This window comes from Ochotona curzoniae, unplaced genomic scaffold (genome assembly GCF_017591425.1).
Source record: "Ochotona curzoniae isolate NIBS_2020 unplaced genomic scaffold, NIBS_Ocur_1.0 contig_1302, whole genome shotgun sequence".
Lineage (NCBI taxonomy): Eukaryota > Metazoa > Chordata > Mammalia > Lagomorpha > Ochotonidae > Ochotona > Ochotona curzoniae.
Genome location: NW_024465035.1, coordinates 9,735,697 through 9,754,493, shown reverse-complemented (window position 1 = coordinate 9,754,493; position 18,797 = coordinate 9,735,697). Strand labels below are relative to the sequence as shown.

Sequence of the window (18,797 nt, the reverse complement as noted above, 5' to 3'; positions counted from 1 at the left end):
AGACATACAAATGAAATGTGCTTAGAAATTATATAAAGTTTGGAATTCTTTAAAAAAGTCTATGTATGGTAATAATAAACTTAACAATTACATAAAACACAATAAAATTGTTTATTATGATTCATGTCAGCATCACCATTATTTTGAAGTGAAGTATGTTGTAATTTCTTAATAAAACAGATTTATTTTGCCATTCACAACCATAAGCAAATGGAACAAAACATTCCAAGGTCAATGAGTCAGAGTTAGGAGTACAAATGTTTAGCTAAGCATGAAATTACTTATGAATTCCTGAAAAGGTTGATATGGCCCTGGGCCAAAGAGGTAAAATTTCAGGCCCAGTGTTGTGGCATAAGAGGTAAAGCTGCCACCTGCAATGCCAGCTGGTTCAGTCCCAGGTACTCTACTTTTGATCCAGCTCCCTGCTAATGAATCTGGAAAAGCAGTGGAAGATGTCCTAACAAATTGGGTCCCTGAAACCCAAAAGGGAGACCTGGATGAAGCTCCTGGCTCCTGGCTTTGGCCAAGCTCTAACAGTACAGCCATCTTGTGAGTGAACCACTGGATGGAAGGTCTCATTGTCTCCCTCGTTCTAACTTTGACTTTCAAAAGAAATAGATATTTCTTTAAGGAAAAAAAGAGAGAAAATTTCAAAGCTAGAAGGGCCTTTGGGGAACAGCTGGCCTAATCCCTTTGCTAGTAACTGGGAACACAGGTAAGGCTGGTGGAGAGAGTGAATGTGCATGATGCAGAAGACTCAGCTCAAATACCCTATCCCATGTGAATCTGCCAGTGTCCTTCTCGTGCACTCTGAGAACTCTCCTGGCAAGCAGTGTCTCATTACTGCATTTTTAAAAACTATGACATCTTCTGTCCCTCCACAGAAGTTTCTGGAGGAGTAGATTTGTTTTTCTTTGTCCTTGGGTGTCTAGTAGGTAAGTACTTGTTGGACCATGGCAGAATATTAGCAAAAGCAAGTGAAGCCATATGAACGTTAGCATCAATCACATGTCTCTTAGTTTCAGAGATATTTCACTGAGGAAAAAAATTAGGCTCCCAATAGTCAGCTATTATATTGGCTCTCTCATGTGAACAGAAGGGATTAAAGTAAGGTTAGGATTTAGCTTTCCAATGTTCTTTTTGCTTCATAAAACTATCATCTACACCCAATACCCATAACTAAAATCTAATAAATTCTCATACCCTTCAGCAAAGTGGGCCCCCCTATTAAGGTACTTGGGAAAGATTTTATTTCTTATATTTTGAAATTAGGATTTTATCTACAAAAATGTATTGTTGAGCAGTATATCCGAAAAAGCACCTACAATAATCAAATTTGGATTATTCCTGGAATGAAAAGATGGTTTAATAGAAAATCATTAATGTGATCTGCTTCATTAATAGATTAAAACAAAATAAGAATTCCAATAGGTGCAGCAAAAGGACTCAACTGGGTGTAATAGCTGTTCATGGTGAAAATAAGCAGTAACTGAATTATAATAAAAGGAAATGTCTTTAACTCGATAATGCCCCTCTGCCAAAACCTCACAGTGATGACGATACTCACTGCTAGACTACTACAAGCACTCCCTTCACACCGATCCTCAAAATCAAGATGCTCACCATCTCCAGTTCCAGACAGTATAAGCTAGAGATCACATTCATTAAAGTATGAAAACCACAAAACTGGAAGTCACACGGGTTAGGATGGAAGAAATAAACTACAATATTTACAGTATTTATGTTTACAGAACTCCCCACATCCACTGAACTTTAATGAGTTCAACAAAGTGGTTGATAAAGATGAAGTATCAGTCTTATTTCAGCAAGACAACAACATGACTTATAAAACTGTTACAAATATAATGGGACCTATAGATAAATTTCATGAAAGATAAATGTCTTTGTGGATAAAATGACTTAATTTATCAAGATAGGCACGAGAGTTAAATAAACAGAGAGTATATACAGGGAAACCCAAAATTCCACAATTTCAGTTTTCCCAATATTGAATCAGTCCTTTTTAGAAAATTAAACTTAAGCTGGTTCAAAGAAACTCCTAAAATTTGGATGCACATATTGAAATGAGAGCTGATAGGTGTAGGACACCATTTTTATTTGAAAGTAGAGACTCTGAATTTCTACTATCATAAGCATATAAACTGCTGCAAACTGATACAACATATAAATGCAGAAATTGAAATTTCAGAGTCAGAGTGCAAAGAGTGACATGTCAAGCTGCAAAACAGGAAATAACACTTGGATCATAAACTAAATGACCAACCCTAAGTGTCTATATCATGAGAATAAAGATAAATAATCCATTAGAAAAGACATTTCTGAAAAGAGGAAACACATGTAAAAATTGCTAAATTTCATCAAAATGAAGAAAATGAAATTTAACCTCACAATAATATAGTATTTAATAAAATATGCAGGCAAAAATAAAATATGATACAACCACGTATTGACGAGGATGTGGAAAAATTAGGTTTGTGTTTCCTTACTTTTGATAAGGAACGTGGACTTGCTTAGCTGAATATAATTTTGTTTTACACTGCAACAATTGCACTCCTATATACACCCCAGGCCAGAGAAGCTTTTGTACATATGGGCCTTCTGGAAATTTCCATGGAAGCACTACATAAAATAACAAAACTGGAAACAACACGAATGCTCATTGACAGAAAAATAAATCTACCTAAAGGATTATTTGCAGAAATAAAAATATACACAGTAATAAGCAAGTTTAAAAAATAATACAGCAAGTCTAAAGGGAACATACATACTATTAAACTATTTTAAATGAAGTTTAAAAGCAAGCAAACAGAAAAAGATATTTCTGAGGGACATATAAATGTGGGAAGAGGCAAGAAATGGAGAAGGTAAATTCAAAGGGTGGTTTCCTTGGCGGAAACAGCGAAGTAGCAAGGAGAAGCATCCTGAGATTGGAGCAAGTTCTACCATCCAGACTGTGAACGGATTCAGAGTGTTATCTGCTTCAGCACTAGGTTTCATAATCCACTTAGGAGCTAAACAGGCTCTTATGTATGTTTCACATTTTTGTGTTAAGCAAAAGTATACCGTAAGTCAACAAAATGTCATGTGAAAAAAGCAAGCTGCAATGTGTTGTATGAAGGGTAAAAGATCCTGTATATAAACACCCAGCACTGTTAATGGAGATACATCAAAGTCTTTTTTAAGGAATGGTCTGAAAGGATATACTTAATTTCATGATAGGAGTTCTGTAGGAAAAGGCAGTTAGCTGGACTGGATAAGATGGAGGGGGATAGCGCTACAGAGAGCAAATAAAGCAGAATACAGTTTTATTTCTAGTGTCTGATTTATTTTGTTTCAAAAACAATCAGTCATCACAGTTTGCTAATATATGAAATACATTAATCTAGAACACACACATTCCTGCTCCATCTTCCCTCTCACCTACAGTTCCTGAAACTGGCAGTGAGGCACAGCCACAATATAGCCAACCCAGACAACAGCAAAGCTTTGACAACAGCCTCTTGTTGCCAGGAAAGATGGCTTTCACAAATGAATAATCCACACGCCTATATGTAGAGCTGTAAGTAGACACGATATAAACAGATAAGTTTATCAGAAGGAAGATCTTAAAAAAAAATAAATAATGGGTTTGAAGTTACACATTACTTCAAAGTGGATGGAAAATCAGTTTACAAAAACACACAGAGAATACAGCCATGAAAAATGTGCACAAAACGATTTCTCAAAAACATCTTCCCTGAGTGATGCTGGGAAACCTTAGATGTTCTTTCAAGAATGGTACCCAGTCAGCTACCTAGCACAGGCTAGAGAAGGAGTCATCAAATGATGCTGTCAAAAAAGGGATTCAGAGGAGGAAGACAGGAGCTCTTTTAGCAAGGAGGGCAAAGTCTGCGAATAAACTCATTTGGTGCTCATTCCAAATATTATCTGGCTCTCTCACAATTTCAAGTTTTATTGGTTCTTTGAAGTCAGTCAGCTGTCTATGTGGTTATTAACAGTGAACTAAAATAACACAGCTAATGTATTATCACTATGACGTGTTCATGGTGCCAAAGTATGTCTTTTTAGGAAATACGTAGCCAGAAGCAACTATCTTGGAAACAGATGGATTTTTTTTAAGTACAGTATTTCCCTAATACGCAGACTGAATCTCAGCAATCTGGCCTTCTCTTTCTTAGAAATGCTGTGTCTGTCACTCTCTATCCTGTCACATTTTATGGCAGTGGGTCTCAAATTACACAGCACTCCACTCTGCTCCCATTCGGATATTTCCCAACTGAGACTCCCTGGTGTGAAACTCAAGAATGATACTACATTCTATGCCTTGCTGAGTGGTAATTGGACACTTGTGGCTATGGCAAACTAAGACTGATAGAAATGGAAAATTTATTCCAAATTTTTGAAAACTATGCAAGGGAAAGTAAAATATTTCACTAGTAGCTTAAATGTTCAACTTTAACAGTTATGATGAAATAGTAACATTTGATACACTGGGCTTAAAATATATTAAAATGAATCACCTACTTCTAATTACAAAATCTAAAAAATTATTTAGAAGGCATAGAGATGGATCTCTGACCTGGTGGGTCACTGCTCAAGTTCCTAGAGCAGCTAGTGATTGAGTCAGACCAAAGCCAAGGGTAAGAAATTCAATCTGGGACTCTAATGTGGGTCGCAGGATCTACTTGAGCCTTCACCTACTGCCTTACGTGGAGTACAAAAATAGGAAGCTTGAATTTGAAACAGAGATGATATAGATATGATAGATAAATAGATGGTACATATTTTATATGTATGATATAGAATATTTGCATCATAATTGGTGTCTTAATTGCTACACTGAAGCTTCTCCTGTTCTACCTTTTTTCCCCTCCCCAAAGATTTATTTTATTTTTATTGGAAAGCCAGATAAACAGAGAGGAAGATCTTTTGTCCATTAATTCACTCCTCAAGTGGCTGCAATGGCTGGAGCTGAGCCAATTTGAAGCCAGGAGCCAGGAGCTTCCTTCTTTGGGTCTCCCATGCAGGTGCAGGGTCCTCAACTACTTTCCCAGGCCACAAGCAGGGAGCTGGATGGGAAGCAGGACTGCCAGGACACAAACTGGCACCCATATGGGATCCTGGCATGTGTAAGGTGAGCAATTTAGCCTCTAGGTTACTGTTCCAGGCCCTGTTTTCTTTTAAAATGTGGTTGCTAGGGATCTGAACTTATACCATGTGATTTGCATGACATTTCTACCACACAGAACTTCTCTCGAAAAGAAGCAAAACTTGCTTGTTAATGGTGATGTTTTATTTGTGCTTAACCACATACAATAAGGTATTTTAGACATTAACAAGTACATGAAAAGCCATATACTATCATTTCATTTTATTTTTCATAAATTGTTTGCAGTACCCTTTTTTGGCAGCCACTAGCAATTAAGATGAGAATGAGATTGGAGTTAAATTTTTTGGTTTCATTTGATTTTAACAAATGTAAATCTAAATAAGTAATGCTGGTTAGTAGCTACTATACTGGACAGGAGCAGTCCAGAGGCTCTAGTAACTCATACTGATCACAGCAGTTGTTAACACGTCAGATTTATGTGGATCTATACAAAATGAAAGAATGGGCTTGTATGTACTTTAACAAGATTAAAGATGCTATACACTGTTTTGATGTTTTTAATGATGACTTTTCCCTTAGGTTGACCAAGTAATAGCTGAAGATGCTTGCAAGATACAGTAATGGAGCAAAACATGAATAAGCTCTGGAGTCAGGCGGACTCTGAAACCCAGTTCTGCTATTGAAAACCTGCACAGTCCTGAGAAAGCATGTGGTAGCCCTGTGTTTTATGTTCCTTACCTGAAACGTGGAACCGTTCTAGTAGCAACTTCACAGAACAACTGTAAAATTTTAGCAGAATTATGCGCACATTATTTTCTAAATTGTGCAAAGCTTATGATAGCCCATGGTAAGGCCCCAAAGAGCAGCGGTTTTGGTAGTTGTTCTGTTACTGCAGGTGACACAGGAGTTCACACACACACACATATTCAAAAAGCTATTTGGTGACTTTTTTAAATAGAAAGTTTCAGGATTCTAAGATCAGAAAACAGGCTATTGAGACATGGGTGTTAAGAAAGTAGTAATGACCATGCAATCTAGGCTTATGATATGTAATCATGCAGGACCAAACTTGGGCAATCATCAGAATCCATATCTGCCTCTCAGGAAATCAGACTGTCAGTAAACAGAACATCTATATTTAAACATTAGCATCTTCAGATTTACTTGCAGTATGGATTCCTAAAATTATCAATTCCTTATATTTGTATTTTTAGATTTGAATGTCAGCACTGCAGGGAGAGCGAAGAGGAAGCAGAGGGACAGAGATGTTCCATTGCTGGCTCAGTCCCTACATAGTAGCAACAGAGGGGCAGGGCCAGGTAGAAAGCAAAGCCAGAAGATTCTTCCAGGTTTTCCATGTGAGTGTCAGGGGTCCAACAACCTGGGTTGTCTTCTGAGGTTCTTTCCCAGGAGGCTAGCAGGGAGCTGGATTGGAATGGAGCAGCTGGGACATAAACCAGTTCTCATACGATATGCTAGCACTGGGGTACTGCAGGCAATGGTTTTACTTGCTATACCACAATGCTAGCCCTCCAGATTTTATTCTTAAGAGAAAGAAACACTGCTAACACTCACAGTTAAATTATAAAATAAAAGTACAGCTATGTAAAATCTAGTAAGAGGCAAGTATCAGAAAATAATGAATTGGTAGGGTGTCCAAGGTTGCTGGTAGTAGAAACTCTTGGAGAATCTATGTTGTAAGCTGTGCACAGCTTTCCATACACTTGCCTATGGTAGGCAAGCACAGCTGAAATATTACACATGATAAAAACGAACAACAGGACTAGGCACTCACTGTCCCTAAGATCATTAAATGTTCAAAGTGTACTAAATGTTCTTCGGTGTGCTATGTCACATCTGTGATTTAAGATGAAGAGGTCGTAGGTGTGTTTGCTGCCTCATAAGGCTGACTGTTGAGACAGGTAAAGAGGATGAGTGCCTGGGTCGCACTGGTTCTGGCACCACAGGAAAAAGTCTCCAATGTATTATCACTGTTCCCTTAGCTTTTATGCACCTCAATTCCTTCATAGGTAAATAAGACAATAATAGTATCTGTTTTGAAGGGTTATAAAACGTTTAGAACCCAGACCGAACATGGTAAATACTGAATAAACATTAACTATTTGCATTATTAGTCTAAATTTTGACTGTAAAAGATCAGAATGGCCCTTCTGAAAACTAATATTATAATGGAACAGGTGAACACAAAACGAAATTTTAATGGCAATGAATATTTATCTCATATTATTTAGAAACTCAAGCTTACTTAGAGCAAATGGAGTTGTCTGCTGAATCTTTTGGCCCAGTGAGACTTTTTCCAAGATAAGATAGGGAGGTACAACTGGTTCTCAGTACCCTTGGGGCATCTGTTCAAGGAATTTGAGATTTGAAAATCTGTGGATGCTCAGGTCCCTCACAAAAATGACAGATGTACAACTTCTAAATGCTTTGGGTGACGTCTTTATAATACAATGTAAATAGTGTACAGGTAATTGTTAAACGAGATTGATCAGGAAATAAGGGCAAAAAGTCTATGCTGAATACAGACCCATTTTTTCTCCCCAAATAGTCCTGATCTTCCACTGGATGGCTTCATTCAAGAAGAACCTGAAGATACAGACAGCCAACTATCTTATCTGAAGAACAGTACATAGTTCACATAGGTCCAAACTTCCCAACTTATCCACAGGGCAGGGGGATGACTCAGAGCGGACTGGGAGGGATGGTGGGAGTGGTGAGGAGGTATTATGGGGGGATTTCTCAGGAACCCTAGTAATCCCTTTTTAAACATCAGACTCTATTTGAATTTATACCTTCAAGAGGGGAGGCACAGTGTTGACATATGAATGATGCAGATATACTAAACCTATGTCCAAAGTCCTTTTGGAAGTTAGCCATGAGGATATTGAGTTTCTGGATTACAACAGAATCATGAATGTTTCTCTAATATCAAACTGGAAGGAAAGGACAGGTGCCACTTTTTAAAAAGGAAACATGAAAGGTCATTTAACAAAGATAACTTTTTATTAGAACTCTATAGCTTGTATACACTTTTCTTGCTCTCTTTCGAACAGTTTCCTTCTAATTTAGGGCACTGCTCTAAATTCTTCGTTCTCTTGGATGACACATTATTGTCTGCCTGTCTACCCTCAGCCACTTTAGCTTTTCACTATCCACACGTGAGGCCACCCCTATCAACAACACTGATGGCATCATCAGAAACCTGACAATCATCTTCGATATCTTCTCCAAGTTTCCAAATCCCGTTCAAGCTTGTTTCAGAATTATTTCTATATTCAAATAAATAAATAGGATGTAGTAATTTTGATAGAAAAAAAATCTATTTATATTCTAAGCTCCAAGTAGAATCAGACTGTTAAACTTTTCTTTTTCATAAGGATTATTTCTAGCCCTATTTTATATATATATAGTCTCAATTCCCTAAATTCTTTGATTCTTAAGTGTATTAACTAGCTACAGTGAAATGTCTAAGAAAGTAACTTTACCAGGTGAAAAGGTTTATTTAGCTGAGTTTTGGAGGTTCAAGTTTAAAACATGGGAGCCCTGCTGCTTGGCAGCTGGATGGCGGTGACAGAGCATGTGTGGAGGTAGGGTCACAAGGCAAGCCAGGAAGCAGAGACAGAAACTGGAGGCAAACTCAGGCTGCTCTAACAACTTCTGCTTGAGAAATATTCATTTTGAAGGCAAACCACCAACGACCAAACAATCTACTATTCATGAGGCCCCGTCTCTTAATGGTTCCAATAGCACCACACATATGTATCAATGAATGTTTAATAGACAAGAATGGGATTTGTCACCTTCATCATAGTTTTCAGATTTGATAAAAGATAAAAAAGACATTTAATGAAAGATAAAAGGAATGATCTTGGTTAATTCTATTTGATTTCATGACATCTTATTTTAACGTCTCTACTTCTGCACCTTTTTGTTAACAACATTAACTATTTAGAGAGGAAGAAATGGGAAAAAATATTTTAAACAAATAAAAAATCTATTGTTTACTATAATCCATAATACTTTATTTTCCCACAGCAAGCAGTGCTCATCAAGATGGCACGCTTGGTGAAAAAGCTAGCCTTCTGTAGGTCACTGAGAAAGGAAATCTCTTCTTCTAAGTCCATGAGGACCCTATGCTTCTTTGCTTCTCTTTGTGTGTGTGTGCGTTCAATTTTCCCTGTGTAATTGAAGGCAGTCAGTACATAACAGACTTCAAATGTTAGCAGACATAACTGTATGCAGTCATGAACAGCAGAAGGTAGGGAAACTGGGAAGCAAGCAGGAAGACAACAGGACAAAATGCACATTCTTCCTTTTGAACCTACATTTTTGTAAGACAAATTCATTCACGTGTGCAAAACAAGTTGTAGAATATAAAGAACCAAACTTTATGTGTATTATTAGAAATAAGATTACAATGATAGACTCTGGAACAACATGTAGTTTAGCTTTTAGACAATGCAAAAACAAGCATTAGAACTAAATGAGGTCTTTGGGTTGGAATATTAAGCATAAAATCTACCACTTAAAATACGGAATTATAGGTTTCTTACTCCTTATCCTAGCTGAAAAGGCCTCAGAAATTAGTGAACTGAATGATTCTCCACTCTGTCTTTTCTTATCCTCTCCCATCCTTTTTAAAAAAAGAAATGACCAACGTCAGCAGTGAGCCTCAGCTCTTAAACAGGAAGATGGGGGAAAGAAGGATAATGAGAATAAATGAAACTGCACCTTTTCTACTAAGAATCACTTCTGCCTTTTCCTTTCTTTCTAAGAATCATTTGTTTGAAAAGCAGAATTACAGACAAAGACACAGAGACAAGGAGAGACATTTGGCCTGCTGTAAACTCCCCAAGTGGTAGCAATAACAAGAGTTGGGCGAGGCAGAGGTCAGGAACCAGGAGCTTTACTCGGCTCCCGTGAGGGTGTAGGGACATACGCATTTGATTCATCTTATGCTGCTCTCCCAGGTGCATTAGCAGGGAGCTGTCCTGGGATTCTAACTGGCATTTACACGTGATGCAACATTGCAGGTAGTAGCTTACCCAGTTGCTGTGACATGCCAGCCTAAGAAACATTTCTATTCAAAGCCTTCTTTCAAAGATGATGCAGTAACATGCAAAGCAAAATGTTGTGCCCAAGGACACACTGCATAAGAAAAACCAAGGGCTCTAACACACAGTGGAGGTTCTTACTTTGTCACAACTCGTGCCAATTTAAATACAAAGACTCAGTGAACAGAACCGTGTGATTACGTGTGATTACTGCTTTGATCGATAGCTCTGCTTTAGACATGGGGCTAGCAGCTGGTGTCACAGCGCGGCACGTTAACTTGTTACACACGATACCTGCGTTCCACGTAAGTACTAGTTCAAGGTTCTGACTTCCACTTACCCAGCCCCAACTACTGCAGCCATTTGGGGGACTGAACGAATAAAGGATTTATCTCTCTGCCTTCTAAGTAACTCTACTTTTCAACGAATAAGTAAGTACATAAATTTTGAAACAAACAAAAATTATAAGACCAGAGTCCATGAACAAACAGACCCACTGGCTTGATTTCTTTGAGGGTGTTGGGTGGCAAAGGTGTGTGTGTGTGTGAAAGAAGGTGCTGGGTGGGGCGTATGTGTAAGGAGGATCTGCATGTAGAGCCAGGAAGCCGATTAAGGATTCTGGATTTGGATGATGGCAATGCATATGACAAGAGTCATATGACAAGAAATCTGAGGGATTTCCCAGTGATTGCTGGTGTCACCGCCTAAGCATCTTAACTGGATTCAGTTTCTACCCCTTTAGTTCCTTTAATTTATGAATTTGGATTCATATGTTTGTATGAGTTCAGGAATCAGATGATGCCCAAATCATAGCATTAAATGTAATCTGAAATTATTATTTTTATTATTATTTGAGAGGCAAAGAGAGTGAAAGTTCTAGTATCCACTGGTTCACTTTCCAAATGCCCAAGTCAGTAAGGACTGGCTCAGGTCAAAGTCAAGGTCCAATAACTGAGCTCAAATCTCCCTTAATGCATGGCAGAGATCTGGCTAGCAGAAGTATCACTTGCTACCTTCTAGTGTCTGCAAACTCAACCACTCCAGTTTGTCTTAACTGGCAGCCTAACCACTAGGACAAACATTCACACCTGTAATCTGAAGGTAAAAGTCAAAGAACTGCTATTTCTTGGACTGGCTGTGCAGTCAAGGATGAGCCTGATTTTCACACCTTCATAAGTAATCTGGTAACATGGCTGAGTGCACACTGGAAGCAGAGAAATAAAACACCATGGCGGCACTGATAAATAAATTAGATGGCCTCAGCAGTGATTTCTTTATATTTTGTTTAAGACACTTGCAATTGGCTAAAATTACAAATGTCAATCAAAAAGCAGATTATAAACTGTATAGTCTGTAGAAGACACACATATCCTAACACCATCTAAGCACCTAGCAGTTTAGCTAGCAAGATTCCTATAATATTCAGATGGTTTAATATAGCAGTTTATTTATCAGTACTCTAACTCTGACAGAGCACTTTCACATGTGTCATCTCTAACCTTCACCACACTGTGAGGTAGGATTATTGCTCTCAACTGAAGATGCTCCACTTAACATTCTTCCTACTGAAACCCCTATTGAGTGTTCTAAACTTGGATTTCCTAGTATCTTCCAGGGGCTTTCATGAAGAAATCAATATTTGCTGTAAAAACAAACAAAGCAAAAAAATCCAGGTTTCCAGCAATGTCCACATTGATTTTTACCTCCTGACTTTCCTTCTTGGAGGCTGACACTTAGCTACTGTTAGACTTACGTCATCGGTGTCCCAGCTCCTTCTCTGCCCCCATAATTGTGCTGGTGTTTCTATCATCCTCTAAAAAATTCCTGGTTCTGTAGCTATTTAGAATACATATTTTCAAATGATCAAAGAACATTTTGTTCCTCCCAATGCCCACAAGAGCGGAGTCATGACAGTACTTCTGTGGTCTGTCAGAGTCCACTTAATCAACTCCTGAATTATCTAAGGCTGCCCCTTTGTGCTCCAGGTTCCATGAGAGATTCTGCGGTCTGTCCTGTTAAAACACGAACAGAAGTGACTTCTACACCCAACTTGGTCATTTGCTATTATTCAAAATCCATCAGTCATGGAATCTGCATCAATTTCCTACTGTTCAGATTTCGGCCCCTTCCTTACGAACACAGATTCCACAGAAGATCTGCTATTTAACCACCACAGATTCATAGTAGCCTTTAAAAATCCCTGTCAAAGAAGGGTAGTTTTGAGGGATTTAGCTGTTTTCACTTTTGGTGGAAGTAACTTACACTGCCTGGCCGCACTTTAGAGCCTGTTAATAGCAGGGCTTTTGGTTGCCAAGCAGATTTCATTTATTCACTTCTCAGCTTGCATTAACCTTTGAATAATACAGCAAGCTGAGGCTGCGCTAAGAAACAAACTGAGGAATGAATAATTAAAAATACCTTCTCAGCTTTGGCCATGCCAACCCCTAGCCATCAGGGAGACTTTAATTGTGACTGAACTGAGCATTAAAAAGGCTAATTGTACTCTTTATAAACGGAAACAAATGCTAAGAGCATAGTGTGACTACAAAATAGGTAGTATATGAAAAGCCAAGCTCTGAAAGCACCAAGTAATCAGTTCAAACGAAAAAGGGAAGCCTCGTTCTTGAAAAAACTTACTTCTAATGATGGGCACTCTTAAAGTCTAAGCACAGAAAAAAACGACTTCTATTTATAAAAAGCTATTATTCACTTGATGCAGGTGGACTGCTCGAGCAGCATTTGGAAAGATAGAAATGTTACAGCTAAAACAAAGAGTTGAGCACAGAATACATTACAGGAAAACCCTATCTCTTTTGAAGCCATGAAGCGCTTGTGCCAGCTGGAATTTTTTGCTTTGATGGATTTAATTTTCCTTTGGGAAGATCAAAACCCAAATCCAAATCTGTCATATTCATGTGGTAAGATCACAGAACAGTCATTTCATATACTTGTTAAATGTTGTTAGCATCGGATGTAATTTTCAAACCAAAGAGCACCCTACTTATCTGAATAGTTGGAAACAATCAATTATCTGTCTTTAGACCTGCAACAAAGCCAGGCCTCCTCTGTCCCAGCTCCCCACCTACTGATTCTAAAGGATTTGTTTTTCTTGTTCTAGAAAGTTTTTCCTTAGGCTTAGTTTTATGTTATTTTGCTAAACGTAAGGTTCCTCATTTCTATTCCTAACATTATTTTGCCACTGTCCTTCTGATAATTACTGTTAAAAACCACTTTTTGAAGAGTAAGCCCCAAACGCCTTCTTCCTGTTATTCCTGCCTTTTCAATGTCTCCCAGTGAGGATCAGCCTAGCAGAGAAACTAGTAAGAATGCCAGGGTTTAAGAGATTCAGAAAAAGTGGGCCTGACCAGGCAACAATTATTCCAGAACTGCATAGGCAACCAGTTATCTCTTCAATAAGGTTTGAGCACATATAAGCACAAGAAAATAAAGGAAGAGAAAGATGCAGGAAAGAAAGTAGCAGTGTATTTTAGCTAACTGCCACTAAAATGTAGTGGGACAGATTTAAAGTGTATTGTTAAATATTAAAAGCTGTAGAACTGAATTTTCCTAATGTGCTCTAGTTTAGGCTTTTGAACACAAAGGCTAACTCTGTTTAGATAAAATGCACTGTAGAACATACAGAAAGGGAGAGCAGCTATTCGACACTAACTCTCTGGAGGTGGGTAGGGCTGCAGGGTCGAGGGCAAACTACTCAACTGTAGGATTCTTATCTTACTCGGTGGATACCAAATTGAAGAACAGTAGCTTCACATGTTTCTGAAAATACACATGAGCAAACGACCAGCTAAAGTAATAGGAAAACAGGATACCGATGATGCCATTTAGTCGTTACATTAGATTTTCTCTAACTGCCCTCCACCAAAGGGGTCAGAGGCTCTTGTCTCAACTGCATCCTCAGTTCTGAGTCTAACTATCTACCAAGCGAACATGCTGCTCCACGTGGGGTGCTGACTGCACACTGCCTTCCACACTAGTTACAAAGAGGGTGCCTAGAAGTACTACAGTGATATTGAATTTCCTTTAGTTTCAATAGGATTTTTCCCAGTGAGCAGCATCTGAATGAATTTGAGAGAATAAAGTACACTATAAAGCTTTGGTCCTTTATTAACAGTCTCTCCTCTCAAGAAAAGAGGTGGATTACAGTACAGGCTTTACAAACTGTCATTTACAATCTCACTTTAACAAGCACAGAGGTACTAAAATATCTTCATCAGATTCGATTTACATTTAAATGTAAACCCATGCTTTAGTGTTCTTCGAATTCTTTTCTAAAAGGCATTTTATTTTTACCCACATGAAGACATTCTTAAAAGATCCAAAATGAAATTAATTTTGTCTACTTTTTTCATATTTTTGCTATGTGTCAGATATTATGTCCAGAAAATTCAGCTGTGAATAATTCCAAAATTTTATTCCATGAGATTAACATCCTAGTGAGTTGAAAATAACAGTAAATAAATACTCAAGTTTTTATATATTATTTCTAATAGCGAAAAAGAAGTTGGTGAAGGTAGCGTTTCCAAATTATATTTAAACCCAACAAATCAAAAAACCTCTAAAACACATCATGTACAACTCTGGGGTATTGCTATGTGAAATTTATTCCACAAGTTGTATTTTTTTCTTCTAAAACCTAATACAAAACTCCTGAAGATGTGTTAATGTATGATAAATTGCTTGCTCTGTGTAGTATTATTTTGCTGTATATTCACAGCTGGTTGAGAATTTGCAAACTATTAAGAAAAAACTGTCCCAATTCACGTAAGAGTTCTTTCTATTTCAGGCTAATAATTTATTCCATGCAAATATTTACACTGTGACCAGAGCATGCTAACCATTCACAATATAATTTTTAAATGTTAGGGATCATATCTTTGTTTGGGATAATATCTCTTCTGTTCAGCAGAAGTTTTTAAAACACAGTAGTCTTAATAAAGGAAGCAGTAAGAAATTTAACAAAAAGTTCTAGAGTTAAGTCAAAATTGCAACTGAACATTTCAAATACAGAAATGAGTCAGTTAAAATGTTCTTCCAATTCCATTAGGTGATTCTTGTAAATTTATGCACAGTGTAGGTCTCATCATAATGTTCAAGAAAGAAGTGACAAAACTGGTTTATTAAACAATGAGCATGGCAAGGTTGAAAATCAAACCATGTAGCTTCATTCATTTAAGTATGCCTGGTTTTTAAAGTACATAATTTCTCGCATCTGTTACCACCTAATGAGAATTAGCATCTTAAGCTCCTCACAGGTGACCTACACAGAAACAGCAGTCTGAAAGGACTATCTGTCTTTCAAAAAGGTGAGAGGTGTTTCTGAAATCAGCCGCATACTACTAATGGTACACAAATACACTGCTAATGGTATACAGACTTCAAAGTTCCTAGCAATACAGAATAAACATCTCGGGGCTGGTATTATGGCATAGCCGGTAAAGCTGCTCTTGGCAATGCTGAAATCTCATGTGGGCATCGGTTTGTGTTCCAGCTGCTTCAGCTCTGACCCAGATCTCTGCTAATGGTCTGGGAAAAGCAGCAGAAGATGGCCCAAGTGTTTGGGTTCCTGCCAATCCTGGGTGAGCCCCACACCAGGCTCCTGACCCTGGTCGGTCCAGTGCTGGCCATTGCAACCATCTGGGCAGCAAACCAGTGAACAGAACATCTCTCTGCCCCTCCCTTTCTCTAACTCTTTCAAAATAAATAAATCTTAAAAACAATAAGCAGCACATAAAGTGCAGAAATGACAATGAAGACATTAAGTTAAAATTAATACAAGAGAATGACAGCATCAGGGAAACATTTTTGAATTATGATGCATGTCAATATAATACTTCATATTGAAGGATGCTAATATTGTGTTATTAAAAATGAAAAACACATTACAATGCATTCCAAATAAATTCTGTAGTGAAATATTTATGAAGAACCACTGCTGTTCACGCCTGAATTTACAATACAAATAGCACTGGATGAAAGTACAGTTTGTTATAATTTCAGAAAACTGTATCAGTGGATGAAAATCACATTTAATATAAATGTCACATCATACAGTCATATTACTGTTGAAGTAACCATATTATTGAAATACTTTGAGATTTCAGAATATGCAATTCAATCAAGACATTTCAAGTGTACTTTGTTTACTTTCTATTCAAAATCTAACAAATATGCAATATCATAATTTTGGGAAATATACTATATTAGTGTATCATCACAGATATTTATCTTGGAGATCTGCTGAAAAAACATGAGGTTTTGTGGCTTATTACACCAAATAAAAAGTTTATTTTAAATACTAGGCATGACATTTTTATCTCTAATAGAGAATTTTTACAAAAATTTCTCATAGAGACCAAATTTACTAAAAGGAAATTACATTAATAGCAGACTGCTCAGAGTTCTGTTGTCAATGAGTAGGTATCTATTTCAATGACAACTATTATGAATTAATGACAACTATTATAAACAATTTCCTAATATAAGTACATAAGAATCTTTACTTTTTCAAATTTCTTTGAATCAAGAGTTGAGAACACAATGTCCCTATCATATTACAGGAAAGTTAAGAGATGATGACTCATTTTGGTCAGGCTCAATTTAATATGTATCTTCAGAAAGTTCATGATAAATAAGAATAAAAGATAGACATTTAAAACTATGCATTTTTTTTCATGATAAGCATCTTCCACAAACTTTTAAAAGATTCCCTCATAAGTTAAAGCCAATGATACTTGAATTAAATTACCAAGCAATCTTCAGTCAAGAAATGGGCCAAATCATGCAAAATGGAGCAAAAAACTAGCATGGCACTAATAAAATACTTGTTTGGTAGCTGCATTTTAAGTACTGTCACTAATTACTTGTGGGGTTGAAGGTACATTACAGCAGTGGTTCTGGACTTCTATGAGGTCACCGACAACCTCTCCATCCATTCTGAATATGGCCCACATTTAAGAAGCATCCTTGGGCGAAGGATACAGTGGATGGCCTTAAAAGTACTTCAAGATAACAGAGGCAATGTAGTGTTATTTGAAGTTCAGTATTTGTATACCCTAGTTCTTCCCTTCTGTCAGTCACTGCTATAACAGCCTCAGTATCCTTAAATATAAAATGGAAATAATGAAATGATTTAAATGGCCTCCTATGGAAATTACAAGTACTATCATGAATTACAAGGCATTATAAAACTTCCAAACATATGGTTAAAAGATTGATTCAATACATGCAGTTTAAAAATTAGTAGAGTAATTTAGCAATAAAGGATTTTGTTCATGTATTTGCTCCTCCTTGGAATGTGCATTGCCACATGTACTTCCTCCAGTCTCAGCATGTGCAAGCCTGTATTATCCCTTAAGGCCATCCTCAGAAACAACCTCCTTAGAGAACATTCCCACAGCACCACGGATTTCTGTATTTACCAAAGAATTTTCCATTATTCTTATCAAATCGATAGCCACTACTGATGATCCTTTTCATTGTTTATTATATACCGTAAACCATGCTAAGAGCCTCACGTACAATCCATAAAGTGGGTATCATGAACATTTTACAGAGGAGTAAAACAGTAACAGAGGAAGTAGAGCTAGGATACTGAACTGTGCCACATTTGTGATAATGTTTGAGCTTGTATCTCTAGCTTTCATTTTGACTCCAACCAAGTCAGAGGAAACTGCCATTGAGTCACACCTGACCCAAATAAAAACAGCAACTCTGGGAATGTCGCCCACTGCCCTGCTCCCTAGCACTGACATGTACTGCGACAGCTTAGTCCTTATCTCTCCTTCAGCGAGTACTCATCTGGAAAAATAGAGAAATGTATTACAACCACCTAACCTGACAGGATTTGAAACTAAGAAAAAGAGGGGCAAATTTTAAACTACTCAGAAGAAAATTATCTGGCATAACGTCAACTTTGTTAGGCTCTTTTCTTCTTCCTGCTGTAGGCATTTAAAGCTCAAGGGCGTGCTGAGAAGTGGGAGTTCCATTCTGGGCATCCCATTCTGAGATGAAGAAGTCCTGCATTGCAGGAACTCCACAGAATACACAAGTTAAGCAAAATAATCCCAGCAGCAGGTGGACCTTTATAATTTCTCTCCAACACTTTCTTTGGCCCAAGACCCAGATGATTTGCTCAAAATCAGTTCCTGTGAGAGATTTCAGAGCCACAGTGGGGCTTCTGAGGAGGTCGGGGGGAGGGGTGTCTCCTCAGCAATCCTTCTCCAAGCAACACACTTGCTGCCTCCTCGCTTCCTAGTGTGAATAGTTTAAATGTTTAATAAAGGTATGTATATACTTGCAAAAGCATTACAGTACTGTTACCATTGTCTCATGATTACTAGTTGGACTGAAGATAGTACTGGAGTCCTAGCAAGAGCAGCTAGTCAAGGAAAAGAAATAAAAGACATTCAAATAAGAAAGGAATTAGCCAAAAACTTAGTTTGTAGACAACAGAATTATAATATATTGCAAATCTCAAAAATTTTGCCAAAAAGCTATCAGAAAGCTAGAATAGTAAGCTAATGTATCAATGGTAAGATAGAGTCAACACGCAAAATCCAGCAGCATTTCGA

The 18,797-nt window shown here is 37.5% G+C and overlaps 1 protein-coding gene across 1 annotated transcript in view; it reads right to left on the bottom strand.

Moving 5' to 3' along the window:
- Positions 1-18,797, bottom strand: part of LOC121144931 (ubiquitin-conjugating enzyme E2 E2) — a 187,007-nt gene that overhangs the window by 44,336 nt on the left and 123,874 nt on the right. The gene's annotated exons all lie outside the window — the stretch shown is intronic.